The following is a 23,486-nucleotide window of genomic DNA, read 5'->3' on the forward strand; positions in this document are numbered from 1 at the left end:
GTGATTTGTTTATTTCCAAGACCGCTACTGCAATGGAATGACTTGTTTGCCCCCTCCAGCATAATCCTGAACATTGTCAAAGACGATTACCAGATGATACTTCATGCAAGTCTCTATCCTAACATGTGGATTTCCACTGGTCGAAAGGGGAAGACAAAAGCTGCCCTTGACAGCAATGGCTCGTTTTGTTCTTCAGTTCACAAGGGATGAGTGGGTCAGGCTGCCTCTGGGACAGAAAGGTCCAGTTCATCTCCACGAGGGCCTCTGTCCAGTAGCCCCTTCAGCCAGGACTTCAGCTTCCTCTGGTTCATTCCATGAGCAAAGGCGCTGTCTGTTAGAGCAGATAATAAAATCTAGCCTAGAAGGAAAATCCACATACAAAGCTTCTCTCCAATCAGAGTTCTGTCCACAGGGAAAAGGGAGCCACATCTGATAGACAAGTTATCACTTGGGCCCTCCATAATTAAAATGATTGTTGCCATAGCAATCCAAAGAGTGGTGCGAGAATACAAAAGGTTAGTGGCATGGCTTTTTGGTGGTTGTTGATATTGTTTGCAGCCCCAGTCTGGGTTTATTTATGGCAGGGCAGAAATGTGACTTGGACAAACAGCAGAGCAACATAGGGTAAGGTAAGAACATCTAAAACTCAATTATGGACCCAAGATACTGTTTTCAATTGTTCCTCAGCCCCTGGCCTGCCTTACTCAATAGGTAATAAAAGCGCACTGTCTTCCTTATGTATATTTACATCCAGCAGCTCTCCGCAGCACACCCCAAGGCTTCCGGATTCTCTTCTCTATCATCTCCCACTATCTAGAGGATTATACTCAACAAGGTTTCCAGGTCATCACAACAGGTCACTTTTCTAAGCCACCATATCAGGGAATGGGAACCACATGCCGTTCTCACGCAGGGAAACAAAGAATCCACTTGGTCTGGTGACTTAAACAGGATGGCGAAATAGCCTTTATTACTGTTGTCATATAAAACATGTTGAGACAAGCAATACAGCGGCAGTCGCCCCGAGGAGTATTTCAACTTTATACTTCCTAAGGTTATTCTCAAATAAAAGAGCACACACCCTTCAGTTTTTGTTTTGGGTTGGGTTTTGTTTTGTTTTGTTTTGTTTTATTTTTAAACAGACTCCCTCTTTTCCTGGTTCCTTCAAAATGAGTCTGCTGTTCAGTGTTCATGATCTCCTTAGGACAAAAAAGTCTGAGCCAGGCAAGAGCCAAAGGCCACACAAAGAACTCCCCACTCCCCCAGACAACCCCAAGATCCGACGCACCTCTGCCAGCCAGAAGCAGGAACGAATGGGCCAGTGTTTCCCAGCCTGGCCAGACCCAAAGAAGCACCTCAGGTGCTTGTTAAAACACAGCACGCCAGCCTCCTGGCCTGGAGGCTCTGCTACAGCAGGTCTGAGCACATTTGGGAAACACCAGTACAGATGAACTCGGCCAGATTCTCTGAGGGACACGTCGCATGTTCATAACTGAGTAGAGAATCCAATCCAGAGGCAAAGAACCCGAGGAGGTAGAGGATTCGTCTCTGGCCTTTTCTGCTACACAACCGGCTACAGCAACACAGCCAACCTCCCTCCCAGAATACTGAGAATACCCATGGGGAAAAAAATCACTCCATGTAGGTTCTTGTGGCTCTAACATACCTTGAATCCAAATATTGAATGGTTTGGTCATGTTAATGTGGCAGAGGAAGGGAGGGGAGGAAGTTCTGTTGGGCTTTTAATTTGATTTTTCAACTGAATATAATAGGAGAGAAACTAGCCATTTAAAATTCAGGAAAATGAACTGGTTACTTACTGATTGATTGATTTGGCGGGGGTAGTCTGAGTGGGACGCTGCGCTGGCAGCAATAGTTTAGAAATCCGGTGGGGGGGGGAAGAAAAAAGTATAATGTTTCACTTAATGCTGGGGACAGTAGCTCAATATGTTGAAAGAAGCATATATTATTTCCCCTGGGGGATCTGAAGGTAGCAGTGTAGGTGACAAAAAAGCCTGGAGGACTGAGGTAGAGATGGGAGCTTTCATCTGATCAAATGAGTAGTGGACACAGCACGCTGTCACTAAGCTAGCTCCCCCTGCAAGAAGAACAGCTCAACACAGCCCCCATTACTATATCTCATGGACACTCTGTCTTACCGGAATACAACTGGCTGGGGGGAACTAGTGTCTAGAGAGAAATTCTCAAATAAGCTTTTACTAAAAGATGAGATGCTTAGCTGTGGCAACTGCTTCTCTTTAATTCCAAAAGCAATCTGAGCCGTAACCCAATAGTTCTGCCCTCTGATAACTGAGTAAAATCTAATACTGTTCCTGAAATTTTATAGACATTCCTCTCTTTCTAAGGACATGAATAGTGTATATACACTCTTCAAAGGCTCGATTTTTCTCTTTTGTAGCAAAATGGCAAGAGCCTATGGGAGCGCGGCGCCTGGGGCAATGTTCCTTTTCGCTTAGAAGCCACCTGCTAATCACCTGCAAGTAATAACAGACTACAGGGGACCGGGCCCCTCACCCCCATGAAGGGCAAGGGTTAAGTAGAAACAAAGTGAGGGAGGTATTCTTGGCCTGAGGGGGCTCTGCAAAGTGACCAGTGAGATTCTCCCGAAGGATGGATTCAAAGGGCTGAGGAGCAGCTGTTAAAGATCAAAGGCAACTTGAAATGGACCAAGGAGCTGGACTTCTGAAGCAGAAAGAAAAAGATAACACTTCCAGAAAGGTAATACAGTCTCAGGGCCAACAATATCTCAGAGAGTTCCTTGGTCTGCCTCTAGGCTGAGAGGTTGAGCTTGATGGGCATGGCACACAATGGGTTCCTTCTCATCAGGCTGCTTTCAAAAGTATGGCGCCCTCTCACTCCACGGCAAGGCCAGTGCTACACTGGGTACTGGCACCATGAGGTGGCCCTACCAGATAATTAAAGAGAACACTAGCTTCAAACAGGATACGAGAAAAATCTGGCTATTACTACTGGTGTACAGCTGTCCCTCAGTATCTGCAGGGGATTGGCTCCAGGACCCCTGAGGATACCAAGTCCCTTATATAAAATATACATAAATATATACACACACACACACACACACACACACACACACACACACATATAATGGCATAGTATTTGCATAAAACCTACGTACATCCTTCCGTATACTTCAAATCATCTCTAGATTACTTATAATACCTAATACAATGTAAATGCTATGTAAATAGTTGCAAATACACAGTGAATGCTATTTGAATAGTTGCTGGTGTGCAGCAAATTCCAGTTATGCTTTTTGGAACTTTCTGGAATTTTTTGGAATATTTTTGATCTTCAGTTGGCTGAATCCACGGATGCAAAACCCGTGCATACAGAGGGCCGACTACAGTTTTACCCAAGAGAACTTAGAGCAGACAATTCAAAGGGCATTAAAGGCTTAGAAAACTGTAACTAAGATGTTGTTAAGGGAAAAGAGTTTAATCCAGTTCTGATCTTGAACTGAGAAAGAATTCAGGCATGTGAGGGATTTTGATGGAATGAGTACGAATAATTCTTTTCCAGCTACTGAAAAGTCAAGAAGAAAAGATTTCTGAACTAGTCTGGTTGAAAAGAAGAAAGCCTGGAACATGAGAAATTGGTGCCTAATGGTGGCTGTGGAATCACTATCTTCAGACTGTCATTAACTAGAATATATTCACTGATCTCCTTCCTACATGAAGATTGCAGGATGGCTTTGAATTAAGACTTGATTTGCTCTCCTTCACCATTACATCTTGCCCCTGTGCCCTGTGGAATGCCATTACACTCTGGCCAAATTCCCCTTTATCTTCCATCTTTCTCTCACCTCTTTCCCCCAGTTTCTCCTCTCAAACGAAGCCTCATTTTTTTCTGCCCCTTTGCATTCATCCTGTTCCTCCATCTTGATAACAAGGAAGAGGGAAAAAATGAATCTCTCTCAAATCTACTTCTCAATATTTACTATCATTTGAAATTTATGGCATCCATCTTCATCACTCACTTCATATCAAGGCTGCTATGGTCCAACTGAAACATTTCCTCTCCCTCCTGTTCAAATCTCCATGTTCTTGGGTATTTTTGTTAACTTTGCCATGTACTTTGATGATTCTTTAATATCTATCCTTCCTCCCCTGCTTGAAAACACTATCTTCTGCACCACTGACCATCCCCCAGGCTACTAGATTACATGACAGATGATGCATCTCAAGATTTAAAACACTGTCCTCCTGGGACTTCCCTGGCAGTCCAGTGGTTAAGACTCTTCACTTCCACTGCAGGGGGCACAGGTTCAATCCCTCGTCGGGAAACTAAGATCCCGCATGCCACGTGGACAAAAAACAAGACAAAACAAAAAACTGTTCTCCTGTGAAAACAACCCAAATGTCCATCAATGAATGAATGGAAAAATAAAATGTGATGCAGACATACAATGCAATATTTTTCAGTTTTAAAAGGAGTAGCATTCTGATACACGATACAACCTGGACGAACTCCGAAAACATTCTGCTGAATGAAATAAGTCAGGTGATGTCACACGATCCCACTTACATGAGGTATTTAGAGTAATCAAATTCATAGGGTCAGAAAGTAGAATGGTGAATGCTAGGGGCTGGGGGGAGGTGGGTATGGGGAATTATTGTTTAATGAATACAGAGTTTTACAGTTTGAGATGATGAAAAGTTCTAGGGATGGGTGGTAGTGATGATGGCTACACAACAATGTGAACAGACTTAATGCCACTGAAACGTACACTGAGAAATGGTTAAAGTATTAGGAAAAAATTAACCCCCGGTCTCCCAAATCTGCATAGGAATGTTCAAGTCACACTGGAATCAAATCTGATTGTACTTAGTTTCAGAAGACACATGGTGGGCTTGGTCAACGATTGGTGGTGAAAATTTGTCACTTAAAGGTATATTTCTTCCTTCCTTCACTCACTCAAGAGATGTTTACTGGGCAACTACTCTGTGACTGGTACAGTGCTAGAACATGAGACTGAATAGAACTCACAGTCTAGAAGACAGTCAAGAAGTAACAATGTGTCCCACAAATGTTAAGAAATAGGAAAGAAGTGCTTGGAAGGCTTTACTTAGTGTGTGGGGAAAGGGGAAGGCAGGGTGCTTTAAGGATGCTTTCAGGCTGAGACCTAGGGTTGGAAGAGGAGTTAGGCGAAGAAGAGAAGACTACTCCAGAGAGAACCGTAGGTGTGAATGAGAAAGGACATAAGGCTTAGGGGATAGACTGGAGATTGGCTTGGCTGGAGTTTAGAGAAAGAACAGAGAGGCAGGTGACGAGGCCTGAAAGGCAGGCAGAGAGTGGACCGTGGGGGGCCTGGGAGATGACATGAAGCATTTTAGACATTTTTTTCCTAAAGCCCAAACGAGAAGATTACTCCAGATCTCCCAGCCCCCTTCCTGACTGGGGCTGCTATTCAACCGTGAAGGTGTTAAATCTGTGATCTCTGTCCAAGCCTCGCCTGTTACGCCCTCATCCTCCCAATGTCCTCCGAGAAACTGCGTCCCACCCCCCAACACCTCCCCACCCACACATGTCACCCGGACCTCACTCAAATTATTAGGCGCCACGTGGCTTCCTTGGACATCTTTCCTCTCCAAGTCCAGGGTCGACATTCTCACCACTGTCCTCACTCACAACACACTGCCAAGTTTATTATGTAATCTTCCTTTCTGACTCACATCCCCTCTGAAGAACCTCTCTCTGACTCACTTCTCCCTTGGAGCAAGCATCCTTCTTTTTCTCCTGCATCTTTAAAACTCTCTTCTCACCTCTTTCTTTCTGCTTTAGATATTCTCAGGTCTCTTCTGTTAGCATATCACTCTTTGGTCACCAAAGGTGAAGGAAGATGTGAATGTGACTTATTAGCTGTTCACTCTGTCTACCTTCAACTTGGCCGTCCACCAAGAATACGAGGTAATCCATTTGCTCGTCCCCTGTGCATTCCCAGGCTCACTTCCTTCGGAGGTTTATTTAGAATTACTCTCTCCTCAAGCTCCTAACCCCTATCTTCAGAAAATGACTTGACATTCTGACTATTTATTCAGTGGGCACTCTCACCCCTCATCTGTCCTTGCCTTTGTGGTCCATGGGTCTGTTTCTACAGATGGGCTTGGTCTTCCAGTCTTTTTTTAGGGAGGATGGAACTTCACCATGTTAAAGCCCTGAGAACTGCCAAGAAACGTAAGACATGGTTCTTGCCCTTCTGGAAATTTTCATCTAGTTAGGAACATGGAGGACTATATCACTATAGTTTGTTGTTTGAGGATGAGTCTTAAATGGTACCAGTACACATTTCAATATCCAGGGTTCTTCTAGCTGAAGAGGTCTGGGAAGGCTGCAGGGAGGAGGTGAAGTTTAGGCTGAGCCTTGAAGAATAAGTGGGATCTCAATAGGCCTGACAAAGAGTGACGGAGGGCAACCCAAATAGAAGGAACTGCAAGTGTGAAGCATGTGGGTGGAGTACACAAGTAGTTATGCTTGTGAAGATCGGAAAAACACAACGGTGTAATAGAACTAGAAGTGTGTATGGGATAATGCTGTGGAGATTTCAACTGCCCAGTTAGTCAGGAAGGACCTCGTTATAGATAATAGGATCGTATTCTAGAGTGGCCCGCAGGGAGGCTTGAAAGTTGAGAGGTTGGAGGCCAAGTTCAGTTAGGAGGTACCTGTCACCAGCTGGTCCCAAAGTAAGGCACAAAGAGATCAGGGAGGACACATACGATACTTTTAATCTTCAAACAAGGATCCCTCTCCGGCTTTGTCCCATCCCTAATACTTTTGGGGGGAGGGGCTTCTTATCTTTATTGATTTATTATCTAGTTTGTTTAATCCCACTCTTAGAGTTTCCTTTCCTTCAGCTTAAAATTCGTTTTTCTCATAAAAGTAATAACTGTTCTTTGTGGAAATTTTAAAGAATTCAGGAAAACACTTCTCCCCTCATATTGAAAATGCTTTCCCTTGACCCACCCTGAGAAACCACAGGGTCTCTCTTTCCCTGCTCTGTAAAGCCTCCTGACTTTTCAAAGTTTTCGAGTCTCTTTGGCTTGTCATTTCCCTCAGCTGGAAACCCTCCCACCCCTGCTGCCTCAGCCTTAAGGGTTCAGCTTAGATACCAACCCCTCTGGAAGCCCAGCCACACCTCTCCTTCCCCTCTGCCCAATGTCCTAAGAGCCCAGCTCTGGGGGCCCCATGACACTTGGGCATGCCCCAGAGCACCAACCGAATGACATGGAAATACCCATTCTCCGCAGCCGTCTTTTCAACTAGTCTATGATTCTAGGGCTCCAGAATCACACTGAAAAATATATAAAAGATTTAGAATAAAATAAATATTGCTGTTCTTTCTTTTGGAGAAGGAGCCAATCTAAGCTAGATGAAGCTACAAAAAAAATCAAAATAAACATACTTGACTACTTCTCCTAGTTGAAAGAGCATCAAAAGCAAAATAAAAAGGTAAAATAAAACAGGGAAAGATTTTTGTGACACATTTAAGAGAAAAGGGGTTAATATTCTTAGTGTGCAAGCAGTGACAACAAAGAAAGAAAATGATGACGATTTCAATAGAAATAATTGCCAAGAGAATATGAACATGCAAATTCACTAAAAAAGATACAAATGACCAATAAAAATCATAACAGATGCTTGACTTCATTCATAATTTTTAAAATACAAGTTGAAATAACTCTAAGACACCACTTTTCCCAATAGTAAATTGGCAAAAAATTTGAAAGCCTGATAGAACCATGGCTAACCAGGAAATGGATAGTCATACAATGCTGGTAGATGTGTACATTTATACAATGTTTATAGCGGTTTATAACATTGTATAAGTTGTATATATATAATTATGTAACTTTTTAATGATCCACTGACAGTTTCTTATAAAATTGAAAAGGTAGATACACTTTGGCTCAGCAATCCTAATTTAGATATCTATTCTATAGGAATAAAAACACAAGAATAAAAAAAATTACATAGCATTACTGGAAACAAAAAATGGTAAAAGGGTTAAATGCGCATCACTAAGGGAATGGTCATATGTTATGATATGTCCATCTAAGGGGGTACTAAATACATACTCGTGAAAAGAGTACATATGTTAACAAGTAAACAGAAGACCTATATGTGGCATGGTTGCATTTTTTCGTTGAAAACGAAACTAGTTAGATCAGTATCTCTATAAACATCAGAATTCGTAGAAAAAGCTATTAATAAACTGTTTAGAGTGACTACTGGGTAGGCATGGATTATACTTCTGTCTTTTTCCCTCCACAAAATACTTTTTAACTTTGCCATATGTCTCTTTATCCTCAGCCCCTAGCAGTCCTCATGGTAGATGCTCAGTAAAGGCTGGTTAAAGAGAATCCTTTCTCGACCATCATGAACTCTTAGAAATCTGCCAGTTTTGTGTACCTGAAAGCCTAGCCTGACCATACGTCACTGTTTGCTGGTTATTTCTGTCTCCGGTCTGATTATCAGTAGTACTCCCCCCTTCACTCACAAAGCGATTCAATTTGCACAATAAATTATATGGTCACCATTATAAAATCTCACTGAAGCCCTTGGCACTGTTAGTTCACTACTTCCTCCCCAAATGCTCCTTCCTTATCTTCATGACACTGTCCTTTATGCCTCTCATCCTTCCCCTCCCTTTCTACTTTGTTCATTCTCTCATTCACTGCCTCTTTTTCCTGTTTTTCTTCCTGAAGTTTAGTTTTCCTTAAGGCTCTTCTTTCTATGCTTCATTCTTGTAATGACCAACCTTTTCTCACGACCACACACAAGGGCTGTCTGTCTCTGGCTCGGGTATCACTCCTTTTCCAGGCAGATTTGCTATGGGAGCCTCATGCCTCAGATTCCCTACAGCTCAAATCCTAACTGTCTACAACTAAAAGAGTCCCCGTCTCCCTCCTAAAGGATCCCACTCTTGGTCCAGTTTCTCAGAGATGCTCCAGGTGGCAGAGTTAGGCTGGTAGTCATTTGCTCCATCAAGTAGCAGTACAGCAAAGCAAACTCCAAGATGGGGGCATCTGCCCTCAAATCAAAGCTCCTGTATTTGGCCAAACTTCTGAACATCTCTGTACCTCAATTTCCCCTTCTTTAAAATGGGATAATAGCAACTACTTTATAAGGCTGTTTCCAGGATTTCATGATTTATTATATTTAAAGCACTTAAAAAGTGTGGGGCACATAGAAAGCATTATAGAAATGTAAGCTATTATTCTATTTTTCAAATCTGCCAGAGTGAACATATGCTATAATAATAATAAAAAGTATTAAAACTAGTCAATAGCTCCCAATGATTTCTAAATCACCCACAAACCATTTGGCTAATTTAATGCCCTGCTCTCCATGGAGATGAAACCATTCTCCTTATGTAACCCAACCTTCTGACATTTTTTTCCACTCAACACTTCCCAGTTCTTTAGCCCCCATCCCCACCCCCAATGTTTGTCTGGGGAATTTTAAGAACTGGCTCTCCAATGAGAGGAAAAAAGCCCCAATTTTTAGCATTCGTCAATATAAATATTCACATCATGGCTGATTCCAAGCCACCAACATGACATCATGGAGTATGGAGTTGGGAAGAAATATGCACCATTAGATAGTATTTTCACCATCCAGATACAATAGGCAGATCTCAAGAGCATAGTGAATAGCAATACGGGGGGGAAAATAATTAGGGAGCGGTAAGTTCTGAGTATTTATTACTTTTATTTTTAAGATAATTGCTTTACTGTAAGTTTATATAATTTAATTTTTCATAATATTTCATGAAAAACTGGCTCACAAAATTCCTAGAAATTTTACGCTCAGTTCTCTTGGGATGAGCAGCCTCTCGCACACCAAAGAGCCCCCTCCCTCAAGCGTCCTCCCTTTGACTCCAGCTCTGCCTCCCTCCTGAACTGGTCCTCCTTGCTTCTTCCACGGACCCCTGGGCTACCCATCCTACAGTGCAGCATGACAGCACCCCTCTGGTCCTTCCCTTGCCCAATGCCGTAAACATTTTTAAGGAACACTGTACATTTAGCACCCCAGTGTGCATACTTTATTATCTTTTTCACTGACTATTTTGAGTACCATCCTTTCTCCCACCTCCAAATTAGATCATATTTGTTTTATACCAGTGATTATCAACCGAGGAAAAGGAGGGGACTACATATTTGAGAATCATTTGAGAACTTGGGTACCTTTACAAGCCTCTTCTCCCAGCCAGTGGAGGCTGAAATTCCATCTCCAATGTCTTACCTCACTTAGGCTAGAGAACTACCATCTTATATTTGCAAATCTTAGCCCAATGAATGTCTGGCACATAGTAAGCACTCAGTAATTATAATACTTGTAAATTGAAGAGATCAGATATTTTAGGAGAAAAACAAATTCTATTAACTAATTTAATAGTTATCTAAAAATTTGGATTCCCTGTCAAGGTAGGTTTTTGGTTTCTTAGAGAAAGAAATAACAATATAGTCCTGGTAGTTATATTAGGGTATAATAGTGAGAAAACAGGTTAAAAATTCAGGATCTTCTTTCTTATAAAGGAAGTGAAATAAATGCCGTCTATCAGAAACCTAAAGCATAAGCACATCGCTACTAACAGGGTAAAGTGGTTGATGCCTTTATTAATGTAAAAATGACCGGAAATTCCTGCTGTCACATTCTTGGAGACATTGGGGACATGTAAAACACACACACACACACACACACATATGTGCTTGCACGCAGGTGTGAGTATAAATATATGTGGCTTGATCATACACTTACTGCAAAACATTTTTAAACTCCAAGTTTGAGGGCTATGAACTAACTTCATTAGAAGTGATAGTATTTAGAGATCTAATTGTTTTACTCCTCCTTACTTTGAAATAGCATCATAATTAACTTGTCTCTCATGAACCTCAACAACAACAAAAGCAAGAGAAAGCTAATGGCCTTCGTGTTCCCATGGAAATTTTAGCTAACACTAAAACAGTCAAAGATAAGCACCAGTGGTAAAGCATAAAAGCTACATTTCAGAACCAGAATTGCTTTATCACATCCTTTCCGAAATCAGAGGAGAGATGTCAGATTATCCTGAGTCCAAATCCATTTGGATTCCCTGGGCACACACCCAGTGGCAGAAGTTTCCCGAGAGGCATTCTCAAGCCATCCTGAAACAGCCACCCTGTAAATAAGTGGATCTTTCTCTTTTAATTGGTACTTAAACATTTGCCCCAAGAAAGAAGAATATTTTTCAGGCAGTCTGTTTAGTAAAGAAAAAAAAACTAAAAATTTTGGCCACACTTTGCCAGCAGTAAGCTTTCTGCTAATTCTCAGTCATAAATAAATAGCATTGACAAAGACATTAAAGATGGAAAGAATAAAAATAGTCAGGAAGGGCAGCAGAAAATATTGCCATGATCTTCTGTCTCAGTTTGCAAAAAAGGTATTAAAATCCCAACGATACAAAAATAGACTTGAACAATTATCTTCTTTACAGGGAGGGGGAAACTGCTCCCAGACCTCATAAGATGGGTGTCTTCAAGGTTTCATTGATTAGTTGATAAGTTTGCTGGTGAATGATGAGTCGATTAGTCAGAAGGGTTTGAATTAGTTACTAGAGCTGCGTCTCCCATGAATAAAATGCAGGACTGTCCTCTCTCCCACCCTCTGTGACAGATGATATCTGTTTTCTCCTGTGAGTTTGAATTTAAGAGCCACTGAAGCTCAGCCACAGTATATTCTGGCTCAAATGAGCTGAAAATTGCATTCAATTTGAATTTCAAAAATGGAGGGGAAGAAGGGAAGAAAAAAAAAAAACCGCTCAGCACCCATCAAGTGTCCACACTTTTCAACTATTTCCTGCTGCTTAGTTGCATTCCGCCAGGCTAGGGACCTGAAACCAGGATGTACTACAGGGGGAAAGAGCATCGCTGGATTCCTGCCCAGTCTGAGTTTAAAAATAAACTTTTAATAGTCAGGATCAAAGCAAACCTCACTTTTACACATATGCATAATGCAGAACGCGACCTGCCGAAAAAGTAGATTTATTTTTTCCAAACTCAAATTGACCTGCTTTTTTTTTTCTCTTTTTTTTTTTTTCTCTTATGTACTTTGGAGGTGATAAAGGTGAAGGTGTTTTCCCTGGGAAACTCTAGAAAAGCAAATTCTTTTCTAAATTAAAATTAATTCCTCTTCAGCTCACTTAAGACCCTCATTCCTCGTTGCTTGATTTTTCCCCTTCTCCTGCCTCGCGTTACAAAGCAGGTGCGCGTTGTTGAAAAATTGAGTGAGTGGACATCGATTTTTTTCAATCAAATCATATTTTAAATGCTCTAAGAGAGTTAGTTATTTAAAGGAATCTTGTGATAAATTATTTTATAAAGCCAACCTATTTTCAGAGTGCAAACACTCGCCCCTTCATGCAAAGGCATCCATCGTAAGCATGCATTTGAGGCAATTTCCAGTTTTCTTAAAGCAGGGCACACCTGCAGTTTTGAAAAAGCACAGACTGAAGTATCACCAATAATTAAAACTAAACCAATGTTACACAAAACAACAGGTGACATCCCAGAATCATGTAACTGAATGATGTGGGGCCAGAACTCCATTACATGATCATTGGACCTGAAGGAGCAGAGAAAACACCAGACTCATTTCAACCCACTTGGCACATGGAAAAGTACTCTCCCATTGCCTAAATTATTCCCAGTTTGCAAGCGAAGCAACTTGGGTGTCATGAAAAAGGTAATTCCATTCTGAAATGCTATTTTCCGCATGGAAGCAGGAATCTGCTGAATGCTGTTCAGAAAATCCGACTGACTCCAGAGGGTTCAATACCAGGCAGGATGGAGAGCATGATTTCCTGCACCCTTGCTCTGCCTCTGGTACTGCAGCAGATGCGGGAAGAGGGTAACGGATGACTCACCGATCCGCCTTGCAGGAGCTAACCATGCAAGGCGGTGGTTTGCCTCCTTTCCTGAGCTGTGAACCTGTTTGAAAGTCTGATGGAAGCACAGACTTTCCAATTTAAGAGCCCCTCTATACTGTGATCCTCACAGGACAGTCATTACCAAGGGGTTCACAGGTCTAAGGGGAGGACCTGGGTTTAGGAGACCAATTAAGTAACTGATGATAGCCTAGAAAAGTAGGCACTAGGTGACTTTCCTTCAAAAACGGAGTGAAGGAGACAACATTTAGATATATTTGGAAAGAACTAGGCATCCAATTGGTAACTGACAGCATGCCAAGAACTTTTAGTAAGTTCACGGAAGGTAGAACTGAGAAGAGACGGCTTTCTGTCTTAAGTACAGGACAAGGCGGAAAGAACCACAATATTTTACTTCTTGCACATCACCAAAAGACAAGAATTAAGAAATAGTCCGACCCTGACAACCATGGCTTAGTGGCCAATACAGGGAATTCATAGAAACAAGAGTAAAACTTTTCAGAGAGAATCACATGATCAGTGCAACACACACTCCATAAAGTCCCATTTGTCAGAATATCCCATAAAATAAAACGCGTGAAAAGCTTCAAAATGACGTTTTTGCATTTTAAAAGACAGAATGAGGGAAACATGGGAGCCTCTTCACATACGAATGAAATCCTTGCCAGGACCACGGGGGACAGTCAAAGATGTCAAGAGGCCACTTAACTCTTTAGCATATAACACATGGCATTATATTCTGTAAGTTTTAAAGGAACATTAATGTCTCCTAATCTTATAGGGAACAGCTTACCTTTCAAACTGCAACAACGTTAGCGTAGGATTTTTTCCTTACATCTTCATAATGTAATATTGTTTCACTGATGAACCAGTAAATTGTCAGCTCTATTCATTTGTGTGACGTGAGCAAGGATCCAACCCAAAAAAGGAAAAAAAAAAAAAACAACAAAAAGTGAGGTCAATTTTCTTGGCTGCTGAATTTAATAAAATCTCCCAGGCAAGAGAGTTAAGTACGCATTAATAGCTATGACTTAGTCTGCGCTGCCTTCTGCAAGTCTTTGATTTTCCTATATATATACTCAGGGCTGTATTAACGTTCCCGCTAAGGGACAGTCCTCATTACTTATTTTAAGTTTTCTTCCTTCTCAGCTTTATCAGATTTATTAATCTTCCGCTCCTCTCTTATTTATAGTGCATGCTCTGGTTAAGGTTTGAAAGCATTTTCCATTATAACACCCATTTATAACTTGCAGAAAAAACAATTCTTCTATCACAGGGATCAAGGGACTTTACTTATTTCACTTTGGTCTCAAAATATTCGAGTTTCTCCAAATCAGAGGGGTTTGTTTCTTATTTCTCGGATCCTCAAAAAAAGATAAAAAGGAAGCAGGTAGAGGGCAAGTTTCCTGATTGGAAAAACTCAAAGCTTCGGTTTTAAATAAGCCCACAGTGGATTTTCACCAAATATGCTTTTTTTCAAAATGCTGTTTTTGGTAGAATGTTTATCAGAGGAAAACTATTAGACTGAAGCTCAGGAAACTGCCAATATTTTACAAGAATGGCAATTCCATATGATTTAACTTAATACCTCTCATATCTTTATCCTTATGTAAAAGAAAACTGTTCAGAGCAACACAGTGACCCCTGGGATATCCAGGGGAATTCTGTGCCAGACTTGCAGCCTAGGGAAGGGAGAAGAAAAAACAGTTGTGGCCAACAGATAACTGAAAGGCCCTAACAATTTGTTTGGTGCACACTCTCATGCAGTTTGTTCCGTAAAAAATGTGGGAAAGCTCATTAATCTGATGGCACCAGGCCATTTCCATCACACCCCTTGAGGCATGAATGTGGTAACCATAGACTTTGGGGAGTGAACACTTCAAAGAGATGCCTGTATTGTGATTAGAAGATTCTCAGAGGGGCTCTAAATCATATTCACTCAAGACACCCTTCAAACCCACAGCTTTTTCCCTTTTCTTTAAAGAATGAAGTTAAAAGTAAAATGCTTGACAATTAAACAAGATTGAGGTTTCAATTTCAACTTCACCTTAATACCCTAAGACCACAAGAAGCAATTGGAATCAAACTTTGATCATTTGCTTTCATGCTCAAAGAGAAACTATTAGAGTACGAGAAAACAAAGGGATCGTTTTAAAAGTTCTTGCATAGAGGGAAAGCTGAAGACCAACTAAGCCCAGAGACCAAGGAGGCTTCCAGTACACATTGGAATTTGATAGGGTCTAGAATCAAGAAAGGAAGATGCTAACAGAGAAAGACAAATATCATATGATATCACATATACGTGGAATCTAAAAAAAAAAATGATAGAAATGAATTTATTTACAAAACAGAAATAGACTCACAGATATAGAAAACAAATTTATGGTTACCAAAGGGATCAGTGGGGAGGGTGATAAATTAGGAGTTTGGGATGAACAGATACACACTACTAGATATGAAATAGATAAACAACAAGGACCTACTGTATAGCACAGGGAACTATACTCAGTATCTTGTAATAACCTATAACAGAAAATAATCTGAAAAAGGATACATGTATATAATTGAATCACTTTGCCATTCACTTGAAACTAACACAACATTAGAAATTAACTATACTTCAATAAAAAAGAACTCCCCTCCCCCCAAAATTGGAAGATGCTCTGCAAATAAAAATAGGTGTATTTGGTATACTCGTAAATGAAAAAGAAGGCAAGATGACTCGAATGTGAGAATCCAACTCTATTTATTTTCTAGGACTGGGAACACAGGAGGCCTTATTAAAAACCTGCAATTTGTATAAGTATAATGAAGCATTAGGAAAGAACCCACCCAAGTGACACTACAGGGTAAGATGCCTGAGGGAAACTCATTTAGGTTGTTACTTTTTTTTTAAGAAAGCTTAGGACTCCAAAAGTACAAAAGAAGGATCTGAAGGAACAAAAATCCTTCAGGTGCTGATTTCATCAGATAATAAGTTACTGTCCAGGTAACCACGCCAATGGTCACGACCGATGTGGCTGTGATTTCAAGTTAACATTTAAAACACATAGCTGGTCAAAGCCCACCTCTGAAATCAATGAAAATTCAAACTAACATTCACACTGTCAGTAACAGCGTTGGGAACAGGTTCTCCTCTGACCCCACGTACAGCACTCATCTCTGAGCAGAGGCATTCAACTCAGGATCATCTTACTGTGACCTCCCACACCTGCAGGGGCAGCTCAGGTCAGAGGGCAGTGGGACCCTGCTCTCAAAGTCTTGGGGAGGAAGAATTACTACCTTAGCCACTCAACTCCCTTTTTCTTTCTTTTTTTAATAAATTTATTTATTTATTTATTTTTAGCTGTGTTGGGTCTTTGTTTTTGCGCACGGGCTTTCTCTAGTTGAGGTGAGCAGGGGCTACTCTTTGCTGCGGTGCACGGGCTTCTCATAGCGATGGCTTCTCTTGTTGTGGCTCATGGGCTCTCTAGGCACGCGGGCTTCAGTAGTTGTGGCGCACAGGCTTCAGTAGTTGTGGCACGCGGGCTCAGCAGTTGTGGCGCACGGGCTTAGTTGCTCCGCGGCATATGGGATCTTCCCAGACCAGGGCTCAAACCCGTGTCCCCTGCATTGGCAGGCAGATTCTTAACCACTGTGCCACCAGGGAAGTCCCGCCACTCACCTCCCTTTTAGACATGCACAAAACCTTTAGGAGTTGTTGCAAGAAGAGAAAAGATGTCTGCCTACTGCTTCTAGAATTCCTGACGGAAGAATCTGGATCCCAAAGGGACATGAGCTAGTTGTCCACGGGCAATTGGGGTCTTGCTATTTGGGAGTTCTCGGGAGGTAAGGGTAAAGGAGGAATTAGAACTTAGCTCTTTGCTCTTCTCCCGCCCCAGTTTCTGCATATTTTTGCCATAAAACCCTCATGCCCATTCCATTTCAGGCTCTGTCCCATTCAGGGATTGGGAGTGAGGGAAGACAGATGGGCATGAGAAGGGTATGTGGGATTTGCTCCTATTACCTCAACGGTCTCCTCTTACTACAAAATGCAAATATACACCTCCCCAGATCAATTTCATTTTAAATGGTGACAACCAACCCAGGTGGAAGATTTCTTCTTCAGTATAGCAGATAATGTACTAAAGAATAGAAAGCAAGACTGTTGCAGACCTTTAGAAGTTGAGTTACAGCATGACTGAGACTTTTTCTGGGTAATCTAGAAACTCACTACCATGTACCTCATTTCTTTTTTCTTGTCTGCAAATAGTCTGAATTACAACCAACCAGTTTTAAAATGTACACTAGGACACTGCTGTTTTATAAACTAGGAGCTGCCTATACCCAATTCATTATTGAGATTGGACATATGAACTGACAAAAAATTAATTCATTCCAGGATGGAAAACTACCAGATACACTCACATAGATTTTGCTTTGCACAACTTCACTGGGCATCTTTCACACGGATTATAATGTGAATGGTGCCACCCCACCACGGCTGCATAGTGTACGGTTGGGGAAGGAAGCATCTGGATTTTTTCCCTAATCCAGAGTATATTTTTAAAGGAAATCCAGAGAACCAAGTTACCAGTTTCTCTACTCACAAAGACACTGATCCCAAGGCAAGAGGACTGGTACCACCCCCATCCCTACCAGCCTCTGGGCTGTTGCAGGCACCTCCTTAGAAGATGGGGAATTACCTCTCTACCTTCAGAGGGACAGAGGTCTGTTCTTCAGGTCCCAAATACTAAGAATGGATATTCCAATAAAAAGAGAAGCCATTTAGCACATAATGTTCATGAATCATAATGTTCATGAATCATGAATCAGTGGAACCCAACAATTAACAGCTTGGGTATCCTTGATGAACAGCACATTTTCAATTCCAAAATCTTAGGAGTATGTCTTACTAGGAGGAGTCACCTGTAACCTACTTACAGATACCAAAGTCTGTGAATCATACACTGTCAAAACGTAAATGGATGGCAAAAGATTTTTAAAAGGGAGAACAAAAATAGTTCCACTGATCCAACTGAATATGACTTTAGTACACAGTCAGATAGTAGATGATAAACAGAAGAAATTCCTAAGCTTTCTAGATTCCCTGCCATAGGTTGTTCATGTGGTTCTAAATAAGTTGGATTATTTGAAGATTTTTTTCAAGATTTTTAGAAAAGCAATCAGAAAAGATTATCCTGGGCAGGCATAGGATATACAAACAAGTTACTGGTTAATGGGAAGATTTGGGGCAAAGATGACTTCAAACCCTACCCCACTCCCCAACACACACACACACATACAACCAAGCTTGCTATAATAAAAGAGAAATAGGGAACAATATAATTAACATGGTATTTAAAAATGACCCTTGAAAGGAAGAGTAGGTCAGAGACTGATATAGTTTTGAAAATGGATACTAATCCAGCCATGTAATAGATACAGCTTTTTCAGTGATGGATACAACGTAAGGCTTTCCCCCAGTTAAACTGAACTCCAACTTAGAATTCCAGAGTTAGATCTCCCTATGGTTGTCACTCTACAGTTAGTTTTCACAAGTTCATTAATACTGGCTATCTTCTGATGCAATTTCTGAAGGAGAAAGCTCTTCTGTAAGAAGGACATAATATTTTTAAAATAAGTGACCAAGGTCCTTGATTCTAGCACATTGCTGATCATTTTTCTTCCACTTTAACCCTAGAAACATGGAAAGTCAGAAAGGGAAAGGAACAAGGATAAGTAGCAGAAGAGAAGAAATGTGAAAAACTAAGAGAAAAGAAAAATAATGGAAGGAAAGAGGAAGATGAAATGTGAGGGAACACATAGTCCATTCACTCAAACTCGGAGTACCGTTAACACTGTCAAAATCAAATGGAGGGCAACTTCCCCTGGGTTTATCACCCCTTTCCCTGGAGGATGCAAGAACGCCATTGCTGGCAGAGATCTAGAAGATGGTCCGCTCCAAAGTCCTCATGTCACCAGTGAGGAAAATGAGGCCCTGGAAGGACAGGTAACTTACAAAGTCAGGACAGGAAGCCAGGTTCACTGTGGACCAGTCTAAGGTTCTACAGACCACAGCTGCCTGAAAGCCATAAAGGCTTTTCCAAGTCATAGACACTTGCTAATGACCCCAGGAGTGAGGTAAGATGGAGATGCCCTTCTTTCTCTGGGGGGAAAACACAGATCAGCTCACAGTATTTGAACCCACAGGAAGAGCTGGAATTGGACAACGCCACAGCTGACCCAGCTTCCGGGGTAATCTGACCCTTGGAGACAGCACACTCTGAATTTAGAAGTACAAGCCCCAAGTCCAATTTCTTGCATTCCCAACAAACTGTCTCTGGTGGTGATTATGCCATAACATTTCTGAAGATTAATTAAGAGCCTTTCATACATCACTTGGCTTATAATTAACAGCTCCCCCTGTCTTTAATAAAATAGATAGCATGAAATAAACAAGGGAGACCAGGCAGTAGGTAAAACCTAAGCCCAAATGATATCATCATCCTCTACCCATCAAGACAGAGGCAAAGAAGCAAAAGGGGATGGAAAAGATGAGAGGGGCGTGCTGAAGAGGGAGATGGGGGGAGAAAGAAGGCATTTGCTCAATCAGTACCTATTTTCAGAATTTCCTTCAAGCTGGCTCTGACTGAGAGCCATCAATTATTAAAAGATGTAATGTGATGCTTCCTTTGTTAAGGCAAATCTGCAAGCAGACCCCGAGAGAAAATAAAAAATGAATTAGGCAGAATGTATTAGTCTGCTTGAAGAAAACAAAGATTTAGCTATTGAGACTGATTCCTTTTAGAAATAGTTCAATTTTGTCTCCAAAATCCACAAACCATTTTTCCCCCCTCTCCTTACCTATTTATTATTTTCTACAGTAGATCACACAAAAAGAGGGATGAATCATTTCCTAAACTTCTCCTTTCTTTTCAGATTCAGCTTGATGTATTGTCTTCATTTAAATTACAAATACACTAATCTGAAACACTGTTTACCAAGCAGCATTTTAAATGAAAGATACAAGAAATTGCATCACTCACATTTTAAGAATGACTTTAGACTCCGGACCTCATAAAAAAAACAGCCAACGGTGTTCTCTGTCTTGGCTGCTATATTTCAGTCCAGCTAATGAAATTCAATTAGTGAGCTTTGTACTTAGGACATTATGATTCTGATGGTTGGTCTGATCAAAACTGGTGTGCCAAGCCCTAGTCCTGTTTTTTGGCAGACTACAGTTAAGAGAAAAATTCAGTAGGGTAGATTGGCATGGGGAAAGTTAGTCTCAGAGGAGCTCACTTCTCACCATCATTAAAAAATATGGGAGGAGGAGAGCTGTTCCCTGTAAGGGCTCATTATTTACTAAGTGAATGGATTAGCTTTTAGAGAAACCTCAATACCTAAGTCTGTCATTATCAGTTTTAGAACTTTCCAAAAATAGTGATTGACCTAAAATAAACCAGTAACCAACTAAAACCAATAAATCACAGATTTAATTTGTTTTTAGGTTTTGACCTGCCTGAGCTTGTGTTCCAAATAAAAAGTATGGAGACTAGACTCTTAGTGATGTCTTTATAAACCTTCCCAATTAAACAAAGCAAGAAGTATCAAACAGGAAACCCTGAGCCTTTACAGTATAGATTCAGACTACACCGTCGGTCCAAGAGGTGCTGCATCTTTAACACCTGAAAGACTTTAACACTTGAAAACAGACACACGCTTAGCAAAAACCACTGGGCTGAAGCCTAGTACATTACATTGTCTTGATTCTACATCTGGACCACTGGCCTTTGATTCAAGGGCACCACACCTGCATGGATAAAGCCGAATGGCAAGACAGAATCAAACTGATGATTATATGGCCTGATTCTTTGGACAGCAAAAGTAGACAAGCAAAAATTGAAAATTTCAGAAGGATATACAGCCACTGGTCTGTTAATAACAATCCTAATTAATTAGCCCACTGAGAGCTGAGCATCCATTTAATTTTCAAAGTTGTTTTCTTAAAACACAAACAAGCTCATATCAGTCCTTTGCTTCTCTCACAGGGAATGACACCACCATCCAACTTGTGTTACAGACAGAAACCAAAGAAACATCCTTGGCATCTCTTTTGTGTCATCACCATTATCCATTCCATGTCCAAAATCTTTCCCTCTTTTTGGAAAACAATTACGGGAACAATCATATGAAATTCCAGAAGTGGCATCTGACGTCTTGGTCCACTTCTTGGAAAGTTGTTCTATAAGCTTTCAATTTTACCTGAGAGCGACCCAGGATTGAGTACAGATGCTCAGCCTGGACTCCATGTGCCCTTGGTGCTATTTTTCTCTGACTCAAAAATGGTACAACCCCATCTGTTCTTGATAGGAATACATCATCACATTGATGTTTTTTTCGATGATAAATCCATTCTGAAGCGAACCTTTCCTTGTGTCAAATACAAAAGGGAAAATGCACACTCACTTCCTTCCCACAAATGGGCTGCCTCTGATGTGTTTTCTCAGAATTCATTAGTAAAATGCCCTGCTAGACTGCCTTGCTCCAGCTTGCTAGAGCAGTCTGTACCTCTCTTCTCAAATCCACGTTGAGTGACTTCACATTGGTAGCTTGAAATCACCCACAGCGGGAGTATTTACACCAAGGAAATCAGCAAATGTACAACTCAGGTGTTTTTTAAACATACAGTTACCGAAGGGGAAAGCTGGTCAGGGAGGGATAAATTAGGAGTTTGGGATTAACATATACACACTACTATACGTAAAATAGATAATCAACAAGGATGTACTGTATAGCATGGGGAACTCTACTCAATATTCTGTAATAACCTATAAACCTATATGGGAAAGGAATCTAAAAAAGAATGGATATATGTATATGTACAACAGAGAGACAGTTTATCAGCACATCACTGAAAAAGGATTTAATTTATTGCTTTCTTCTATGCAAATAAAAGGTACTATAGAGTGTCTTGTGTCAACACCCATCTTTTTTTTTTTTTTTTTTTTCTCGTTCCCTCTTTTGGGGGAGGCTAGCCAGAAATTCACCACCTCTTGTTCCTTGGCACAAGGCTAGACCATATTCCCCAGCCACCTTTGCAGGTAGGTGTGGTCATGTGATTGAGTTTCCCTCATGGGAAGAGACTAGAAGTGACAGAAGCCTCTCCATACTTGGCTGGAAGCCACGCCCACCAATACTTTCCACAGTATTTCCCTTTCCGGGGGCTTTTGCAGATGCTATGGACACCCCTGGATGCCATCCACTGAAGTCAGAGAGCAAGAGTATAGAAGGAGCTCAACCTTCAAATCCCCACCAGAAAGGGACTCACCCCAATCAGGAATACCCACTGTGAACTTTAAATGTGAGAGAACAATTAATTTTTCTTCTATCTGAACTATTTAATACTTGAGGGTTTGTCTGATTCACCAGTCACCATCATTGTTAACTAAACCCTCTTTCAAGTCTTCTTTCAACCACTGTCTTTCTTTCCCCCAGCTGATGTGATAAATCTAGGCATGAGGACTGGTCAAGATTGAGAAGACAGAAATAGGAGTCCTAATATAATATTGATTTCTCACTTAGAGTTTTTATTTCACTTAAGAGTTTCGGGTTCTATGCGTTGTTCACTTCAACAGTCAATGGCTAGAAACCTGTGTTATTTCCACGTGCTTGTGGTGCCGTGTGCAGCTTATTCTTTTTCCCTTTAGTGATGTCACCTAAATGAAATGTTCCAATTTCGAATCATTTCCACGTTAGAAATATATGAAGAATTCAATCCATATGCCCTACGCCTTGTCAAGGAAATTAACTATAAAGACAGTGTCGATATTATACAATTAAAATGAGAGCTCTTAACATATTTCATTTCCCCCTGACCTGACTTTCTTCACTCATTAGGAACAAAAAGTATGAATTCATTATTTGCAAATAGTCCAGATTGCTTAATGTATTCTAGAAGGAACTAAGACACCCCCTTGTGTGCACATGCACACACATACACTCAAGCGTGCAAGTTTCTGTCTCTATCAAGGGCAAAAATAATAATTAAGGTAAAGAGAAGGAGCCATTCTAAGTTGTTAACCATGTAGGCTTAGCGGAACTATAAGTGTATTTTTAGTCCATATGTTTGTATCTTAAGGTTTTCTCTTTCTCTAACGCTCATGATGAAGACAGAAAAGGAGGGAGGGAGGGAGGAAAGTAGGGAAATTTAAAAAAAAATTGTTTTAATCTCCCCATATTATTTACTATATAAAGCAGCTCAGGTTTTCCTCCCTGTAAGCTTGTATAAGGAGTCTATTTGGGGGTGTTTGGAATTGCTGTGCTTTAAAAAATTTAACAATCACAGCTCTGAAGCTTAATCACTTGTATGTGTTACAAGACCAGATGGTTCAAGTGGGTGTTTGTTTACAAGCTCTTTGTATAAGGTTTTTAGCTGCTTCTTAGACCAAAGCTGGTTATTTCAACTAACAAAGGAGGCAATGAGGAATTGATGAGAAACCCCTGGATTTCACAGATCCCTGGACTGTTAGGCTTCACT

General features: G+C 40.9%; 1 protein-coding gene and 1 long non-coding RNA gene across 5 annotated transcripts in view; one reads left to right on the forward strand and one right to left on the reverse strand.

The window, feature by feature from the left end:
- The window catches only part of LOC309644699, an 887,681-nt gene that overhangs the window by 596,107 nt on the left and 268,088 nt on the right, over positions 1 to 23,486 (forward strand). The gene's annotated exons all lie outside the window — the stretch shown is intronic.
- Positions 1 to 23,486, reverse strand: part of ESRRG (estrogen related receptor gamma) — a 619,726-nt gene that overhangs the window by 421,787 nt on the left and 174,453 nt on the right. For 3 of the 4 annotated variants that reach the window (XM_082427059.1, XM_082427060.1, XM_082427058.1), the window contains one exon: positions 13,758 to 13,849. The exons of the other annotated variant lie outside the window; for it this stretch is intronic. The gene's annotated coding sequence lies outside the window, so the exon portion shown is untranslated. The remainder of the gene's footprint in view (positions 1 to 13,757; positions 13,850 to 23,486) is intronic. 4 annotated transcript variants of the gene reach the window in all.

The sequence above is a fragment of the Balaenoptera physalus genome (assembly GCF_965194825.1).
Source record: "Balaenoptera physalus genome assembly, chromosome: 1".
Taxonomy (NCBI): domain Eukaryota; kingdom Metazoa; phylum Chordata; class Mammalia; order Artiodactyla; family Balaenopteridae; genus Balaenoptera; species Balaenoptera physalus.